Here is a 5939-nt window from a genome sequence, read left to right as displayed (position 1 = left end):
TAGAATATATTGATATTATATAGCACAGGGAATATAGCCAACAATATAATAAATTTTTTTTTTAATTTAAAAATTAAAAAAAATTTTTTGGCCACGCCACACGGCATGGGATCTTAGTTCCCTGACCAGGGATGGAACCCGTGCCCACTGCATTGGAAGCACAGAGTCTTAACCACTGGACCACCAGGGAAGTCCCTATAATAACCTTAAATAGAGTATAATCTACAAAAATTTTGAATCACTATGTCATATACCTGAAACTAATATATTATAATACTGTAAATCAACTATACTTTTTTGGGGGCGGGCCACACCAAGAGGCTTGCAGGATCATAGTTCCCTGACCAGGGATTGAACCCAGGCCACCTTAGTGAAAGTGCTGAGTCATAACCACTGGACCGCCAGGGAAGTCCCTAAATCAACTATAATTTAAAAAATTAAAAAAAAAAAATTTACCTCACCCTTATCCGCCTCCTCCATCTTCTTCTTCTTCTTCTTTTAAATTTATTTTTGGCTGTGTTGGGTCTTCATTTCTGTGCGCAGGCTTTCTTTAGTTGCGGCAAGCGGGGGCCACTTTTCATCGTGGTGCGCGGGCCTCTCACTGTCGTGGCCTGTCTTGTTGCAGAGCACAGGCTGCAGACGCGCAGGCTCAGTAGTTGTTGCTCACGGGCCTAGTTGCTCCGCGGCATGTGGGATCTTCCCAGACCAAGGCTCGAACCCGTGTCCTCTGCATCGGCAGGCAGATTTTCAACCACTGCTCCACCAGGGAAGCCCCCATCTTCTTCTTTTTCTTCTTTATCACACATTTTATGGATCAGGAATTGAAACCCATGAAGATTAAATAGTATTCTAGGATTAATGCAGCTGTCAAGAGGTTGGAGCAGGAACGTTTGAGCCCAAGATTGGATTATTGGAGAGAAGACCTTCCAACACCTTGTCAGAGGGCCTCCCCCCAGAGAGCCCAGAGTTTAAACCTCTCAGGGGGAATAGAAGCTGATTTCCTGAAAGACTGGAGAGGTAGAACTAGGCAAAGGGAAACGCAGGGCTGGAGCCTCTGGGTCAGAGAGAAGGCCTTGTGGCTGGAGCTTAGAGCTCTAAGCAGAGGGCTTGCCAAGACTTGAGGCTGGAGACTTAGGCAGGGGCCAGATCTACAGGGTTGGCAGGCAGGCTCTGGAGTTTGTTCTTTTTCCTGAGGCAATAGGAAGCCATTAAGCAGGGTGGTGACACGATCTGATTTACACTGTAAAAGATCTCTTGGGCTATCGGTGAAGAACATAACTAAGGCAAACCTAGAAAGGAAGAAGCTTGGAGACACCTTGGTATATTTGGAGGAGTGAGAGATCGTGGTCCTGTGCAGTAGCCTTGTGTTAGAGATTTGAGATATATTAAGATAGAAATTATAGGCCCTGCTGATGGATTAAAGGTGTGTGTGTGTGTGTGTGTGTGTGAGAGAGAGAGAGAGAGAGAGAGAGATACGGGAGGTGGGGCTGGAGATGAAATATCATAGTTTGACTTCCAGGTTTTGGCTTACGTGGGTGGCTGGAAGATGGTTCCATTTATTGAGATGATGAGGAGAATTGCATTTCAATAGATGTTAGTTACTTTTCTCTTCTGTCACCTCCCGCTCACCCCACAGCTCCCCATTTGGAATATTAGATGAGTACAAAAGCTTTAAAGAGGTGCTCCAAAAGTTACATGACCCATGTAATTTATTTTTCTTCTAGTTTTATTGCGATATATTCAACATATGCCATTGCGTAAGGTTAGGGCGTACGGCATAACGATTGACTTTTCACAATCACGAAATGATGACCATAATAAGTTTAGCGAACATCCATCATCTCATATAGACACACACAAAAAAAGAACAACTTTTTCTCCTTGTGATGAGTACTCAGGATTTACTCTCAGCTTTCATATATAACATACAGTGGTGTTGATTATACTAATCATGTTGCATATTGCATCCCTAGTACTTTATATATATAAATATATATATTTTAATTGAGGTATAGTTGATGTACAGTGTTATATAAGTTTCAGGTGTACAACAGTGATTCAAAAAATTTAAAGGTCCATTTACAGTTACTATAAAATACTGGCTCTATTCCCTGTGTTTACAATATATCCTTGTAGCTTATTTATTTTATACATAGTAGTTTGTATCTCTTAATCCCCTCCCTCTATCTTGCCCCTCCCCCTCTTCCCTTTGCCTACTGATAACCACTAGTTTGTTCTCTATATCTGAGTGTTTCTTTTTTGTTAATATTCTCTAGTTTGTTTTATTTGTGACCCGTGTACTTTTTAAAGAAAGTTTACAGTGACAGTTTGAGTGGAGTCAGCCTTGGAAAACCATCCAGGATATTGGAGAAGATGCATAGAAGTTGTGTTTGTAAAGTGGGGCAGGGTACTACTCACCGAACTTGCCAATGGGACAGACACAGCCATGATTGGTTAGTCAAGCTGGGATTGCATCTAAACCTCTATTTATACTGAGCCTTATTCTTGGCCCCTCCCTTTTTTGGTTTGCTTATAAAAACCAGCAATCACATCTCTTCCAGTATTGTTCCGAGTCAGGTGGACCGGCCAACTCAGGGAGAGAAAGCCTCCTGGTTCCAGACCCTGCCTCCACTTCTGCAAGGTAATTTCTGCTACTTATTTTTATCATGTATTATTATGATGTTTTGTAGGGCGTTTAAAATTGTGAGATGACTTGAATGGGATGAATAAACTTAACAGGAAAGAGAGAAGTTTAGTGTTCTCTGGAGTCGCTGGTGATCCCTACTTCATTTAGTGCATTCTGTCCTGTTAAAAGAGCTGCCCTTCTTCATTTCCTTCTCAAATGTCCCTTGTAGTTTGCAGAGCTGGCAGGTTTGCCTAACTTTTTCATTTTCTTTTCCTGCTAACTCCTCACTGCAGTTTTTCAGGTTTTCCTGCTCTGAACACTGAATTCTTTTAAGTCTGTGTTGGCTCCGTTTCAGCTCCAGGGATTTACATACAGTTTCCAAATCGTTTCTCTATAATAGTTCCACAGTAAAATAAATACTTGCGAAAATAAGAAGATCATAACGGCATCCTCCTCTGCTAATGAAGGCTAACTCTCAAAAGATGATTCCAATGAATGTTAAATATAGCAAATTAGAAGGGTTTTTTGTTGTTAGATCTGCGAATGCGGTGGCAGGCAGGAGCTGGAGAGAAAATCAGAAGTTAACTAAAGCCAGAGGGCTCCTATCACTGGGATTAGATCAGAGATAATGGTGCGATTTTATAAGCATACACTGGGAAATAGATCTTAAGGAGGGCTGGTCTGTTTGGATAATTGTGAAAAATGAGGTGTAGGTGATGTGCGTCGCATTAAAAAGAGGTGAAGTGGGGTCTTTCGCTCTCTCCCCGAATAACGTGTGCCGAGCATCAGCTCACATTTGAAGGGACATTTCTGGTTCCATTGTTTGTGTCGCCTGCGTCTCTGCAGCACCTGACTCCTTTAGAGATAGTCTAGCTGGGGTTGGGGGGGGCGGGGGGAAGGGGGGGCGAAACAGGATTATGCGTGGGCGGAGCTAAGTATATGGAGACCAACGTTCGATTTTCGATTTTCATTTCATACGATAATAATGAGTTCCTGGCTTTACTACAAAACCGAATGTTCCTGGCGTCCTCCTGTTGCTTTTGGAGTTTTCATTCTTAATTGTTTTAACTATACACGCTTTCCAAGTAAATCTTAAGTGTGAGTCTCCACCTTCTAAGGGGCCGGAATGTGTCCCACAGACGCCCTTACAGCACATTCAGATCACTCTATGTCCATTTAAAAAAACAGTATGTGTTTGCAACCCAGCACTCAGCCATTGGCAGAATTTTTCAACGACTTCCCAGTTTTGTTGGCACGTCTCCAGGAATAAGGTTCTTTGTAATTCTTTGCTCAAACGTAAGATCGCCTATAAAACGCTTAGCGGATAGAACAGTTAATAAAATTACTTTCAATTTGAAAATCTACAAGGTAATATGGTTTTTTTGTTGTTGTTCTATTTTTTATTTTTTGCCGGGCCGGGGTGGGGGGGGGGAGGAGAGAGAAACAGTAACTAACAAACCATATGATGCTGTTATGCTCACAAAGTGGTAGTTTTGTGAGGGCATAGGGAAAAGTACCATTTTTTGCTCAGAAAATAATTCAGTAGCAACAAGGTCTGAGGGCCAGGAGCCTCATTGTTCTTAGTGAAACGATTATTTGTCAAAACATTTGATTGTTTCCCTATTCCTACTGAAAAGTTTGGACTTTTATTTTGCTCAATTTTGACACTAGGATTTTTAACTATCAGTGCTATTGTGTTTACAGCTTTCAAGGTTTCAGAGTTCAAAGGTTATCTATTAACATGTAGAGTGAGGCTACACTTATGTGAAGACTCAGTTTGGTTTCACTTGTTCATAGTTTCTTTGTTTTGTAGTAGTGCCCGAAGTCATTTGTTTTGGTAAGTTAAATGAAGTTTCTTGTTTAGGAAGAGTGTGTCTATGGACTGTATTTTGGTATGTGACTGTAAGACTTTAAAAAATATTTTAAACAAAGATTTTCATCTTCCCTGAGAAAAGGAACTCTAGTACTAGAAGTGATCAATATCAATGTACTTGAGTGAGGAAAAAAAAAAAGAGTTCTGGCTTAAGAATCTACTTCTGGAACTGCTAATTAATTAAGTGTGAGTAAGTAATTGGTTCACTTCCTTTTTAAAAAAGACTAACCAGACCATATGTGGGGTTAGTAGTTATATATAAAATGACAGCAAAACATCACACTTGGCAAATTCTTCCCCTTTGCTGAGAAACTGTCTCTCAAGTTCCATTTCCTACTTATTAAGGATTGCACTGCTCACCAGCGGAGCATTTATGTAGGGCTTTTTTTGTCCTGATTTATTAAAAATATACTTTAAGGGCCTTTCTTGATATGTTTTAAGTTTTTCCATTTTGGACACACCAAAGGCCAATAAAAAAAACACAACAAAACAAACTTGGCTATTTTGTGGTGACTTAACGTAGCACCCTTTACTTTTGCATTCGTTTGCATCTTGGGGCAGAGAACTTGGTGGATATGATTGTTGCTTCTTTGGTTCCTCCTTGGGGCTTACTTAAAATGGGGGAATATCACTGGCCTTCGGAATCATAACCTTTTCTTTTTTAGTGAGCAAATAAAAAGAATAGTTGCGAAACGCTTTCAATTAAGGGGAGGGGGAAGGCTAGTTTTTTTTTTTTTTTTTCCTCCAGTTTTAAGCCTGGTTTCATCCACGTGGATTTCTATCAAAGCCAAGTGGATTCTTGGCATCTAGGCCAAGTTTAGAAACCTCAAGTTATAGCAGCGCAAGCTCAGCCCTTTCAGAAAAATAGGAACAACTAAAAGTAGTTTTACGGAGATACTAATTTAAAAAATATTTTAATCATCTTATCTTATCGACCTTTCTCATGCTTGAAGAAAATCTGAAAAAATGTTGTTTGTGCACAGTTGCCTTCTAACCTACCCAAATGGGGGTAAAGGCTTTTCGTTTGTTGGTAATGCAGGATGACCCAGGAGTTCGGGCGACCAGCCCCTCCCCTCGCCTGGGCACACCTTGCATGGGAGGGGGAAGCGGCGAGGCAGAGGCCTGGAACTGCGCTTGCGCGCTGCCCTCGTGGCCCCCTCCCCGCGTACCTGTCACTGGAACCGCCGGGGCGCGCGCGGGCCACGTGAAGCCGGATGGCGGGAGGCGGGGGTTGTGGGGGTGGTGAAAGGCGCGCGCGTGCGCGGGAGTGGCAGGGCGAGAACAGGGAGTGCGCGCGCTCGGCCGCTCGCTCGCGTCCGGGAGGCGGGGGTCCGTGGCGGTGGGCGGGGCAGGGGCGCGCCTGCGCAGATCACGTGGACGTGGGGGCGTGGCAGAGGGCGTGGCCGGGCGGCCGGTGAAGGCAGGAGGCGGGGCGTCTCC

This window comes from Phocoena phocoena, chromosome 15, assembly GCF_963924675.1.
Source record: "Phocoena phocoena chromosome 15, mPhoPho1.1, whole genome shotgun sequence".
Taxonomy (NCBI): Eukaryota; Metazoa; Chordata; class Mammalia; order Artiodactyla; family Phocoenidae; genus Phocoena; species Phocoena phocoena.
Note: the sequence above shows the minus strand (reverse complement) of the source record.